This window comes from Protopterus annectens, chromosome 1.part0, assembly GCF_019279795.1.
Source record: "Protopterus annectens isolate FY-2018-M chromosome 1.part0, PAN1.0, whole genome shotgun sequence".
NCBI classification, from domain to species: Eukaryota; Metazoa; Chordata; order Ceratodontiformes; family Protopteridae; genus Protopterus; species Protopterus annectens.
In genome coordinates, this window is record NC_056725.1 from 5,791,191 (window position 1) to 5,804,991 (window position 13,801).

Below are 13,801 nucleotides of genomic sequence, written 5' to 3' on the forward strand. Positions count from 1 at the left end.
ACAGCTCACTGAATCACCCTATAGAAATTGGCACATCAAAAAGTAGTCCTCACTAAAAAGCTAGAGCATGAAACACTGCAATAAGTCTTTTGCTGTTGTCCCTTAATATGCAATTTTTTTAGCTTTAGGTTTGAAGTCAGCAGCTTAATAATAAAAAAACTTTTTAATGTACATTAACATTATGATTCCAAGAATGCTTGTGAAGTTCCATTATGATAGGGACTATATTTCACTGTTAGGACTGTAATTGAACTAGTACTGACAAAGTAATACAAACCACACTGCACTGCTGTATGCAGAGTTAATACAATTCTATTTGCAGTGTAGAGAAATTAGAAGTTATGTACCTACCATAACGTTCCATGTTAGTTGCCTTCTCTCACCTTCTTTCTTGCTGGATGGGTTCGGAGCCGAACCTCGGCTCCGACTCGGCACTTGCTTAGCTTGAGAACTCCTTTTACCAGCTCGAGGCAACCCTATATCCCATGATGCAAGGCGGGACTACCTCAGATCTCGTTTGGTAGCTAAATTACCCTGCTAAGGACTAACCTAGTAGAACTAGGAAAAACAAGTTCATAACAAAGGACTCCTCTATTGAAGACTCAGGAGGGAACAACCTGAGAAGAGGAAACTCTTCAAGATCTGTCCAGGCCAGGGGGAAGGAGGGAAGGGCCTTAAGAAAGAAGGCGAGAAGACAACTAACATGGAACGTTATGGTAGGTACATAACTTCTAAATGTTAAGTTGTCAATCTCGCCTTCATTCTTGCTGGATGGGACCGCGTCCCTAGCACCTGTATCCCGGGTGGCTCAATGGAACAGACTCTTGAGAACTGTGGAACCAAAACTGGCCCTGTCCCTAGAGGCCAAATCTAATTTGTAATGAGAGACAAAGGTATGAGGAGTGGCCCAAGTAGCTGCTGCACAAATGGTATCAATGGGTAGTCTATCCTGAAAGGCTGCAGAAGTGGATAGACTCCTGGTTGAGTGTGCTTTCAGTTTAGAAGGTAGTTGCTTGCCTCTGAGCGAATACACGTAAGAAATGGTGGAAGACAACCATCTGGATAAGGTCACTTTTGATACTGGGAGAACTTTCCTGTTTTCTGCATAGGAGACAAATAATTGGTCTGATTTCCTGAATTGTTTAGTTCTATGCAAATAGTACCTGAGCTGACGATGGACATCCAAAAAATGAAGCTTTTGTTCAGCTCTGTCAGAATAATTAGGGAAAAAGACTGGTAGATCGATAGATTGATTAATATTAGTTTGAGAAACAACTTTGGGGAGAAAGGACGGATTTGTTCTCAAGGATACCCTGTCCTTGTGAAAAACCAAGTAAGGGGAACGGATGCAGAGAGCTTGAATCTCGGAAACCCTTCTTGCTGAAGTGACAGCCAGTAAAAATATAGTTTTCCAGGTCAATAACTTCAAGGAACATGAAGCAGACGGTTCGAAGGGTGGTAAAATCAAGGATGCTAACATTAAATTCAGATCCCATTGTGGAGGAGGATGTTTTATTGGCGGCTTCAGGAGAAAAACTCATCTCAGAAAGGCTTTGCATAGTCTATGTGACATAATCAAACAAACAGCAGAGAACCAAACCAGGAAGTAAATGCACACACAGCCAGGAAATGGAACAGCTTGTTGTAAGTTCACCAAGGCAGATTCAGTAAATCCAGGTAGGCACCAAACGAATTCAAATAATTCCTTTATTCAGAACCACAGAATAATAACACACAAGCGCTTTCGCTCAGAGGAATTCTGAGCTTTATCAAGTGACACCATGCTGTTGAATCAGGTGTCTTATATACCTTGAAAATCCTAGGTTAATTAGAAAGCACTACCAATTAACATTTTAAAGAGACTGTGCACTATTCCACATGCTTAAAAATTCCTTTAAAACAAAATATATAAAAAATATAATAGATTGCTTAAAAATAATGCATTAATGCATCTGTCACTACTAAAAATGCTGATAGCTTAAAAATAAACAAAACATTGTGCACTGTTACCATAGTGTTTAACTTTGTAATAAAATTTGCTTTGTGCAAAAAGTTGCACTTCTTTTGAAAATTGGGATGAGATGGAGTGACTTGACGTACCAACTGTTGTTCGTAAGTATAATATAAGGCTAATGCCTAGTATGGGTATGACAATATTTTCCTTTTCTTGGTCTTGTTGACAACCTTGCTGGAAAAAGAACACTATATCTTAACCAAGTTAAACTATGCTGTACAATAGGTCTTTCCTTAACATAGACTTTGTATAGTGTAGCATTAAGTGAAAATCATGCCCATGTGTACGAGTACTTGCCATAAGTAATTGTGTGGGGAATGTCAAACTAAAGTCTTGCCCTTCTTAGTTTCAATAGCGGCTTGATACTGATCAAGCCGGTAAGCCCAGGGGGTCTCCCAGCATCTAACTTTAATTGCCAGAGGAGTTCTCGATATTCTAAAGTTGATTCCCAATCACCCCCCCTGGCATCAGGCTTAACTTGCTCCAGTACCATAAATTTCAGTTTTATGTTTGGACAGGTCAGGGAGTGCTTATAAAAGCGTTGGTTTCCTTCTTTTTGTTTATATCATAAAATGCTCAGTATATCCGCTTACGGAATTCCCTTTCCGTTTTGCCTACGTAGAAACTGCTGCATGTGGTGCAGAAGCCTAAATAGACCACCCCCTTGCTACCACATGTGAAATGGCCTGTGGGGTAGATTTTAAACCTTCTGGATGGAATGGTGATACTTTTTCTTCCAAGATGGCATGGCATTGGCTACATGCCCCACATTTAAATGTTCCCTTTCTTGCTGGGTTAGTTTTCCTTGTAATGTTCTGCTTTTTCTCAAACATTTCCTTGAGATTGGTACCCCTTCTCCTTACAAATGAAGGTTGGTCAGGCAATAGCCCCTTAAACTCTTCAAAGAGGGCAAGTACAGGCCAGTACTTTCTTACAGATTCCTCCATTTCCCTTGAGTGCAAAGAGTAGGTGTAGATAAAACTGTTCTTAAATTCATTGTTGATAACGGGAACAGAGCTAGCTGGTATGCCCGTTCCCTTACCCAGAAGGGGTGGATAGACAGTCCCTCTTTTGGAATTTACCTCCTCGACCAGGCTTTTGAAGAGGTCCAGAGGATAGCCCCTTTCTAAGAACAGACTTTCCAAAACCTGACCTCTGCCATGTAGTCGTCATGTCCACTGCAAATCCTGCTTGCCCTGATGAGTTGTCCTTTGACAATGCCTTTTTTCTGGAAAAAAGGATGTGCACTCTCAAAGTGCAGAACAGAGTTGGAAAAAGTAGGTTTTCGATACAGCTTAGATTGAAAACTGTTCTCCAAGTAATTTTTGTATATGGTGACATCCAAATAATGCAATTGGTCTGGATCGGTGGAGTGAGTGAACTGCAGAAAATTGGTACTTGCATTGATATGAGCAAAAAACCTCAAAAGCTCATCCTCAGACCCTTGCCACAAGATGCAGATGTCATCAAGGTAACGTCTGTAGAGTAGTAGATGTTGCTCCCAAGGGGGGATCAATACAAACTTGTGCTCCCATACGTGAAGCACCACGTTGGCGTAAAAGGTGGCACAGGATGCCCCCATTGCTACTCCTTTACTTTGCTTGAAGATTTCTCCATTGAAAAAGATGAAGTTGTTACGTGTCGATTTCCATGAATTCAATGACCAAGTTGCTTAGTCTGTTGTTCAAATCGGTTTCATTGGTGAGAAACTCACCAAACCAGTCCAGACCCTCATCATGTGGAATGCTAGAAAAGAGATCCTTGATGTCAATGGTCACCAGCAACAGGTCAGGAGAAAACTTGGTAGTAGGAAAATCACACAGAAAGTGCCAGGAGTCCTTGCATACATGCGTAAGCAGGGGGGTGAATCTCTTAGTCAAACAATCAATAAATTTACTGATGGGCTCCGTGATTCCTCCTGCCCCTGCCACTATTGGCCTGAATGCTGGTGGGTTAGTTCCCTTATGAATTTTAGGGATGCCAAACAAAACCGGTATCCTTGGTTTTTCTACATGTAAATAATTGTAGAGCTTCTCATTGATGGAATTTTGCAGCAATAAATCATACAAATGGTAGTTGATTTGCGCTAGAGCAATATTGACTTCATTTCGTGAGACTGTTGAATATTGCCCATCATTTTGAAGCATGTTATGAATGTAAGCCTCATAGTCTGCAGCAAACATCAACACTACCCCTCCGCCTTTGTCCGGCTTCATTATCCTTACATTTTCGTCCTTTAACTGTTTAATAAAGTTGAACCCTTCTTTAGAGAAGTTGCCAGCTAATGAAGTCTTTCTGTCCATAGATATTTTCCTAAAATCCTTTTCCACCAAATTCTCAAAAAAAGATATGAGTGGGTGTAGTGGGGGGTTAAATACACTTCTGCGGCTTGGACCTGTCTCCATAAATTGCTGCCCCTTAAAATAGTGTGTTAAATTCAAACCCCTGGTAAAGAGTTTTAACTCAACCAGGGACTGTGAAAGATTCATAGGTCTAGAAGGCACAAATTGCAAGCCACGCGTGAACACGTCAAACACCCAGTCATCCAGTTCTAAGTCCGTGTAATTATAAATGGCAAAGTTATCCTTTCTTAAAATAGTACACGTCATTAAGGCCCCCTATACCATTGCCTTTAATACTGTTAATGTGGTCCACAGCAAATTCTGTGTTTGAAGTGTTTAGTGTTACTTCAAAAAAACTTTCCTCATTCACTACCTGCGGGTCCATGCCCTGGGTGCCTGTTTGTGTCCCCAAACCCCGGGCCTCCCGGGGTTCTGCTGAAAATCCTGGTTGACACCCTTCCTACCCTTTTCAGCTAGCCTTTCACTTCTTCGAGGTGGCTCTTCCACCTCTTCGTGAACATTTTCCTCTTGGGCATGTACTACAGAAGGTACTTTGTTAGACACTCCTTTGGTATAACGGTTAGGGGCAGGGTAAGCCACCCCTTCCCTGTATTCTGCCAAGTCTCTTTCCAGCTTTCTCAATTTTCTGTTTAAAACCTTGTCACAAAACATATCAACTTTGTTAAACATTAGATCATAGTCACTTTTAAAAAGCAGAAAGTCTGCATCAGTTGTTATTTTAGTATTCAATATTTCCAAATCCTCTAATAATGAACAAGCTTTACATTCATATTCAGAAATCATTAGGTTCAACATTTCCACACCTGCTCTATCAAAAATATCACATAACTTTTCATAGTAAGGAGTACCTGCTTGTACATTATTGGGAAATTTGTAAAACCTTAAACCTTTAGGAATACGTTTAACCCTAGAACATTCTCTAAGGTAATCAATCTCAAGCTGGTTAGATTTGAGCAAGTATAGCTTGTCTTTAAATTCATCAAAGTCTTGTTCAAATTTGGAAAAATTGTGATTGTTTACAGTACCTTTAGAAAAGCCAAACTGTTGTCCAGCCCATCTAGAAAAATTAAAGTCTCTAGGTCTATTCCCAGTTCTGTTGTTCCTTGTATTCTCATTCTCCTCGATTAATTCAAGTTGTTCATGGTTAACTTCATTGTTTCCTCGTCCCCCACGTGTTCCTGTTGCATCAAAGGTAGGTAAACCTTTGAAAAGTTCTGTTGTTGCACGCCCAGAGGATGCCTTGCCTCTAGCACCAGCTGCATGCTGTTGATTACAAGCAAATGCTGGTGAAACTGTACCATTAGATTTTAACAAAGAAGTAAGCTCTTTTAAAGCGTGTAAAACTTCATTAAATTCTGTGCGTGTAACAGGAGCTTCATTGTCAGCTCCTTGCAACACCTCCGGTGTTTCCGCAGCATTAAAAGTGTCCAATCCAGTAGCCATGGTGAGAAAAGCAGCAAAGAAGTCAAACAAACAGCAGAGAACCAAACCAGGAAGTAAATGCACACACAGCCAGGAAATGGAACAGCTTGTTGTAAGTTCACCAAGGCAGATTCAGTAAATCCAGGTAGGCACCTAAGCAATTCAAATAATTCCTTTATTCAGAACCACAGAATAATAACACACAAGCGCTTTCGCTCAGAGGAATTCTGAGCTTTATCAAGTGACACCATGCTGTTGAATCAGGTGTCTTATATACCTTGAAAATCCTAGGTTAATTAGAAAGCACTACCAATTAACATTTTAAAGAGACTGTGCACTATTCCACATGCTTAAAATTCCTTTAAAACAAAATATATAAAAAATATAATAGATTGCTTAAAAATAATGCATTAATGCATCTGTCACTACTAAAATGCTGATAGCTTAAAATAAACAAAACATTGTGCACTGTTACCATAGTGTTTAACTTTGTAATAAAATTTGCTTTGTGCAAAAGTTGCACTTCTTTTGAAAATTGGGATGAGATGGAGTGACTTGACGTACCAACTGTTGTTCGTGTAAGTATAATATAAGGCTAATGCCTAGTATGGGTATGACAATATTTTCCTTTTCTTGGTCTTGTTGACAACCCTGCTGGAAAAAGAACACTATATCTTAACCAAGTTAAACTATGCTGTACAATAGGTCTTTCCTTAACATAGACTTTGTATAGTGTAGCATTAAGTGAAAATCATGCCCATGTGTATGAGTACTTGCCATAAGTAATTGTGTGGGAAATGTCAAACTAAAGTCTTGCCCTTCTTAGTTTCAGTAGCGGCTTGATACTGATCAAGCCGTTAAGAGGGGTCTCCCAGCATCTAACTTTAATTGCCAGAGGAATTCTCGATATTCTAAAGTTGATTCCCAAACACCACCCCTGGCATCAGGCTTAACTTGCTCCAGTACCATAAATTTCAGTTTTATGTTTGGACAGGTCAGGAGTGCTTATAAAAGCGTTGGTTTCCTTCTTTTGTTTATATCATAAAAATGCTCGTATATCCGCTTGCGGAATTCCCTTTCCGTTTTGCCTACGTAGAAACTGCTGCATGTGGTGCAGAAGCCTAAATAGACCACCCCCTTGCTACCACATGTGAACTGGCCTGTGGGGTAGATTTTAAACCTTCTGGATGGAATGGTGATACTTTTTTCTTCCAAGATGGCATGGCATTGGCTACATGCCCCACATTTAAATGTTCCCTTTCTTGCTGGGTTAGTTTTCCTTGTAATGTTCTGCTTTTTCTCAAACATTTCCTTGAGATTGGTACCCCTTCTCCTTACAAATGAAGAACAGTTTTATCTACACCTACTCTTTGCACTCAAGGGAAATGGAGGAATCTGTAAGAAAGTACTGGCCTGTACTTGCCCTCTTTGAAGAGTTTAAGGGGCTATTGCCTGACCAACCTTCATTTGTAAGGAGAAGGGGTACCAATCTCAAGGAAATGTTTGAGAAAAAGCAGAACATTACAAGGAAAACTAACCCAGCAAGAAAGGGAACATTTAAATGTGGGGCATGTAGCCAATGCCATGCCATCTTGGAAGAAAAAAGTATCACCATTCCATCCAGAAGGTTTAAAATCTACCCCACAGGCCATTTCACATGTGGTAGCAAGGGGGTGGTCTATTTAGGCTTCTGCACCACATGCAGCAGTTTCTACGTAGGCAAAACGGAAAGGGAATTCTGCAAGCGGATATACGAGCATTTTTATGATATAAACAAAAAGAAGGAAACCAACGCTTTTATAAGCACTCCCTGACCTGTCCAAACATAAAACTGAAATTTATGGTACTGGAGCAAGTTAAGCCTGATGCCAGGGGGGGTGATTGGGAATCAACTTTAGAATATCGAGAACTCCTCTGGCAATTAAAGTTAGATGCTGGGAGACCCCCTGGGCTTAACGGCTTGATCAGTATCAAGCCGCTATTGAAACTAAGAAGGGCAAGACTTTAGTTTGACATTCCCCACACAATTACTTATGGCAAGTACTGCACATGGGCATGATTTTCACTTAATGCTACACTATACAAAGTCTATGTTAAGGAAAGACCTATTGTACAGCATAGTTTAACTTGGTTAAGATATAGTGTTCTTTTTCCAGCAGGGTTGTCAACAAGACCAAGAAAAGGAAAATATTGTCATACCCATACTAGGCATTAGCCTTATATTATACTTACGAACAACAGTTGGTACGTCAAGTCACTCCATCTCATCCCAATTTTCAAAAGAAGTGCAACTTTTGCACAAAGCAAATTTTATTACAAAGTTAAACACTATGGTAACAGTGCACAATGTTTTGTTTATTTTAAGCTATCAGCATTTTTAGTAGTGACAGATGCAGTAATGCATTATTTTAAGCAATCTATTATATTTTTTATATATTTTGTTTTAAAGGAATTTTTAAGCATGTGGAATAGTGCACAGTCTCTTTAAAATGTTAATTGGTAGTGCTTTCTAATTAACCTAGGATTTTCAAGGTATATAAGACACCTGATTCAACAGCATGGTGTCACTTGATAAAGCTCAGAATTCCTCTGAGCGAAAGCGCTTGTGTGTTATTATTCTGTGGTTCTGAATAAAGGAATTATTTGAATTCGTTTGGTGCCTACCTGGATTTACTGAATCTGCCTTGGTGAACTTACAACAAGCTGTTCCATTTCCTGGCTGTGTGTGCATTTACTTCCTATGTGACATAATGTTATGATCTTGCAAGCCAACATGATACTTGGAAATAGCCGCCAGTTGAACTTGGACTGTAGATGAAGAAGATCCTGACTGAAAAACTTCAGCCAGGAAATCTAAAACAGAATGCACAGGAGCAGTAAAGGGATCAATATGTCTGGAGTTTGCCCAAAGGGAAAAACGTCGCCACTTGCTAGCATAAACGGTTCTGGTGGATGACTTCAAAGAAGCTACTAAGATATCTCTGACAGGATCAGAGATCATAAGAAGCCTGGCTAGGGAAGGAAGTGGAGCAACCAAGCAGTGAGGTTGAGAGAATGAATGACCCGGTGCTGTTGACCCGACTGGTGGATCAAAAGATCCGGAACTGGGTCCAGATGCCAAGGCTGCACCAGGAGGTGACGATGCAGAGACGGAAACCAAATTTGTCGAGGCCAGTAAGGGGCAATGAGAATCAACTTGGCCCTCAAAACGGTGGCTTTCTGAATGACTTGTGGAATCAAGGGAAAAGGAGGAAAAGCGTACAGAAGTCCCCAGGGCCAATCCTGGGTTAGAGAGTCTCTCAGGGGTTGGCCTGGTAGGGGAAAGAGGGTGAAGAAGTCGGGGCACTTGTTGTTTTGGGGTGTAGCAAAAAGATCGCAACAAGGTGTGCCCCACTTCAGAAAAATCTGGTGCACTATAGATTGATTGAGAGACCACTCGTGAGGCATGAGAATGGCTCTGCTCAGCCTGTCCGCCAAGAGGTTGGACCTGCCGGGGATGTGCGTTGCTATCAGAAACCGATGAGAGGAGATTGCCCATTGCCAAAGTCTGAGAGCTTCTCGACACAACGGATAGGACCTGGTCCCGCCCTGCTTGTTGATGTACCAGACCACGGACATGTTGTCCGTTTGCACTGCAATAAGTCCCCGCGGGAAGAAAGTCGTTGAGGGCTTGCAACGTTAAAAGCACCGCTCTCATCTCCAGGACATTTATGTGCAGATGGTATTCTATGGGTTGCCACGTCCCGTGGACCATCCTGCCCTGATAATGCCCCCCCCCACCCGATTAGAGAGGCATCCATAGTGACTGTGGCAACCGGAGGAGGGGGAACAAATGGTTGGCCCTGATGAAGAAGAGGGGAAGATATCCACCAGTTCAGATGAGTCCTGCACGATTGTGTGACTAAAATTTCATGTCTCATCGGAAGACTGTGGAACGACCACTGAGTGAATAACATCCACTGCAGAAGACGCATGTGGAAGCGAGCCAGTGGTAGAAGAACAATGGCCGCAGCCATAAGACCTAGAACTTTTAGTATCAATCTGGCTTTGACTTTGCTGCTCTGCAATAAAATCCGAACGTATTTTTGGATGTCTGGCTAACAACTTGACGGTGTTTAATTCTGCGCCTATAAAGGTGATAGATTGGCAAGGCCGCAGAGAAGATTTTTCGAAATTCACTGAAATTCCCAAACTTTTGCAAAGCTGCAGAGTGTAGTCTCTGGTCTGAAGAAGCTGATGCCTGGTGGTGGCGGAGAGGAGCCAGTCGTCCAAATAAGGAAACACCTGGAATCCTTGACGTCTCAGGTGAGCTGTGACCACTGCCATGCATTTGGTAAACACTCTGGGGGCTGAAGTGAGACCAAAGGGCAGGGCTCTGAATTGATAATGACTGGTCCCTAGCCGAAAGCGGAGAAACCTCCTGGAGCGCCTGTGAATCTTTATGTGATAGTACACGTCCTGAAGGTCTATCGAGCACATCCAGTTGTCCTTGCCCAGAAAGGGCAAAATGGACTGAAGCGTGACCATCCGGAATCTTGCCTTCTTGACAAATCTGTTTAGATTGCTTAGGTCTAATATTGGTCTCCAATCTCCCATCCTTTTGGGGACCAAAAAGAATCTCGAGTAGACGCCGGATCCTACTTGGTCTGCCGGAACAGTCTGGACGGCTCTTTTTTCTAGGAGCTTTGTAATCTCCTGTTCTGCCAAATCCCTTTGACCGGGTGAGATGTCTGGAAGGGATTGGTGAGGTACGGGATACCTTTCGAAGGGGATTTTGTAACCCTCGGATATGATCGACTGTACCCACATATCTTGTGAAAGGGAATGCCGGGCTACTAGGTACAGCGAAATCCTTCCCCCGACTGCCTCCAAGGGTGGACAGTCGGGCAACACCTCAGGGATGCTGAAAGGGCTTCTCAGGAAGAGACTCCCTGTTGCCCTGGTTCTGAGGACCCCCTCTGCCCCTAGGGCGGCGTTTATTATTGTTACCCCCTCTGCCTCTGGGGGTAAACTGTCCACTTGTGTCCGGCGCTGCTCCTTGGGCTTTGCGGAACCACATCTTCCCTCCCTTCTGACCCTTGGGATAGGGTCTAGAAGGGGTGGAAAAATGGACTCCAACGGCAGAAAGAGTTTTGCCGTCCTGCTCACACCTGGTCAAGGTTTCCTTCACCTGAGGTCCGAACAAAGCCGAACCGTCAAAGGGGGTATTGGTGAAGGACGCCTTAAAGGGGTCCGCAAAATTACAAAGCCGCATCCAGGCTTGAAGTCTAAGAGCCACTCCTGTGCCTGCGGCTCTGCTCGCTCCATCGGCTGCATAGGATATGAGCCGCATGGAGGAGTTGGTTAAGGAATTCAGGATTGCTAGCTGTGAGGCAATCTTTTCTTGAGCCCCAGCAGCAGAAGGATCCTGGACCACTTCACCTAGTTCCTTGAGAATATCTCTTTGAAGCCTGGTGAAGTAACAAAGGTAGTTCAGCGAAAGCATAGCAAAGGTCGCTGAAGAAAACATCCGCTTTCCATACCTGTCCATGGTCCTAGAATCTTTGTTAGGAGGATGGACAGGTACTGAAGGATCCGCAAGTTCCTTCTTGGTGGCCGCCACCACCATAGCATCCACAGAGACGCCCTTAGAAAGAAACTGCTTGTCTGTAGGGGCCGTAATAAATTTGGATGGTCTCCTGGAGACAGGTTCCACAGAATCTGGAGCTGCCCACGCCTTCCGAGCCACTACCTGCATAAGTGGGTCGAAAGGCGGAGACACCCAGGAGGTGGAGGGTCGGGATCCAAAAGCCTCCAGGTATACCGACTCATCCTCGGAGGGGTCAATGGAAGGCCAATTCCCCCTCTGTTTGAGGAGCTCAAGGATGCCTGAAAAGGAGACATCCTCAGAGGGGGACCGTGGGGAACCCTCCGACTCATCTAAGTCGGTATCAGATGTAGTAGACTCAGGGGAGTCTGTGTGTTTCCTCTTACACGTCCTCTTCCGAGGGGGTTCCCCTGCAGGATCAGGAGAAACCTCGGAAGAGGAAGTTATTCCCAATGGGGAAACCTGGAGCGATGGATCCCTGGGCCTGCGAGCAAGAGGCTGGCAAGAGGCGTCTACAGGCACCGAAGAGGGAGGAGCTAAAGGGATGGACCGTTGACCTGGCTCAGGTGCCAGGACACTCCTCATCACCTCAAAGGCTCCCCTCCCCGGGAGGCCAGAATATTCCCGTTCCGAGGAAATAGGAATTCCCGGCTCCACTGAGAGGGAAGGCTCCGAGGCCGATGTCGGTGCCGAGCTTACCAAAGCCGAAGCCCCGAGAGGGAGAGTGGGGTCGGACAAGGGTCCAATGCCACTAGCCCCCTCGGAGCTGACAAGGGAAACTCGACGACCGGATCCCTCCAAGGAAGGTCTCATGGAAGAGATCGGAGCCGAAGACGACGGAGCCGAAAAAGGATGTATCGGCTCTGGCGCCGACACGGTCGCTGTCCCGAGAAGCTCCGGCTCTGAACTCTGGTGGGGAGTCGGAGGAGGAAGTTCAAGGGGTAAAGCAATAGCCGAAGTCTGCCGAGACGGGCTATGGAGCATTTGGGCCAGTGCCTGCGACTTCAACAGCCTGCTTACCACCCTCTCTAAATCGTGGTCAGACAGCCTGGAAGATCTCGAAGATCGGCTCCGATGACTCTGCTCCGACAAAAGGGGAGACCCCGGAGCCGAGTGGATAGACTCCAAAGAAGGGGACAGAGATATCTTCTTGGACGAAGCCATCGGAGCCGACGTCCTCTGGGTTCCAGATGGAGCCGAAGGCTTCTCGGCTCCGATACTGGATAATATGTTGGCTCCAGCCGGAGCCGACAAGGCAACAGCAGATTGGGTGTCAGAACCGATCGGAACCGACCCTACCTGAGAAGAAGAAAGATCGGCTCCGGCCGGAGCCGATCTCGACTCCGAAGGAGTCGGAGCCACCGGGGAAGTCTTAGAAACTGTAGCCTGAACCTTAGGTGGCTTAGAAGGTTTACTGGACCCAGTTTTAGTGGGTGAACCTTCTGGCTTTAGTAAGCCACAGAGGATCAACTTATTCCTCCTTTCCTGCAGGACTCTCTGGCTAAAAGAGTGACATAAAGCACAGGAGTCCTGCAGGTGTAAAGGCCCCAGGCAGTAAACACAAGAAGTGTGACCGTCTGTCAGAGACATTTTCTGACAGCACGAGTCACACTTCTTGAAGCCTGAGACCTTTACTTCCTTAGACATAGTCCAAGAAAAAAGTAAAAATAACACTCACACACACCCCAAACAGTCACACAATTAATCCCAACAAACACAGACACACAGTTAGGGATTAAGAAAGGAGGCCTAGGCCTAACTGAAAATCTTTAAACTTTTATAAAAATTAGAAGTTTTTAACTATATGGGGAAATAGGGTGGGCTGTATAAACACTACACACTATAAAAAGGAACAAGGGAGAGATAAACCCTGACTAAGCTGTTTGAAAAACTCAAACTTACCTCAGCTGGCAAAAAGGAGACCTCTTCGCAAAGCCGCAAATGAGATCTGAGGTAGTCCCGCCTTGCATCATGGGATATAGGGTTGCCTCGAGCTGGTAAAAAGAGTTCTCAAGCTAAGCAAGTGCCGAGTCGGAGCCGAGGTTCGGCTCCGAACTCATCCAGCAAGAATGAAGGCGAGATTGACAACTTAACATTATATGCTTATTGTTTGCTAGTGAGGTATATAAATCACACCGACTGATGTTTTAACATCATCCTTTTATTAGTCAACAGCAGCTTTACTTTTCTCTTACCGAGTCTGCTGTTCTTAAACAGGTACTCACAGTATCATTTATGTTTTCCCACATCATTCCTGATTAAGTTACTGCTATTCTTCAAGTTACTAAAACAGGCTCACTTCATTTATTGTGTTTTTGGCTCAAATTCCTCTACTGAAGCATTTTAACTAGTCTTGAGTATACAGCAGATATACTCCACCTGAATGCTATGTAGCTACCTATTTAAAGGGACAAT

At 43.9% G+C, this 13,801-nt stretch overlaps 1 protein-coding gene across 2 annotated transcripts in view; it reads right to left on the reverse strand.

Annotated features, from left to right (window-relative positions):
* Nucleotides 1–13,801, reverse strand: part of TBCB (tubulin folding cofactor B) — a 781,868-nt gene that overhangs the window by 209,595 nt on the left and 558,472 nt on the right. The window lies entirely within an intron of this gene.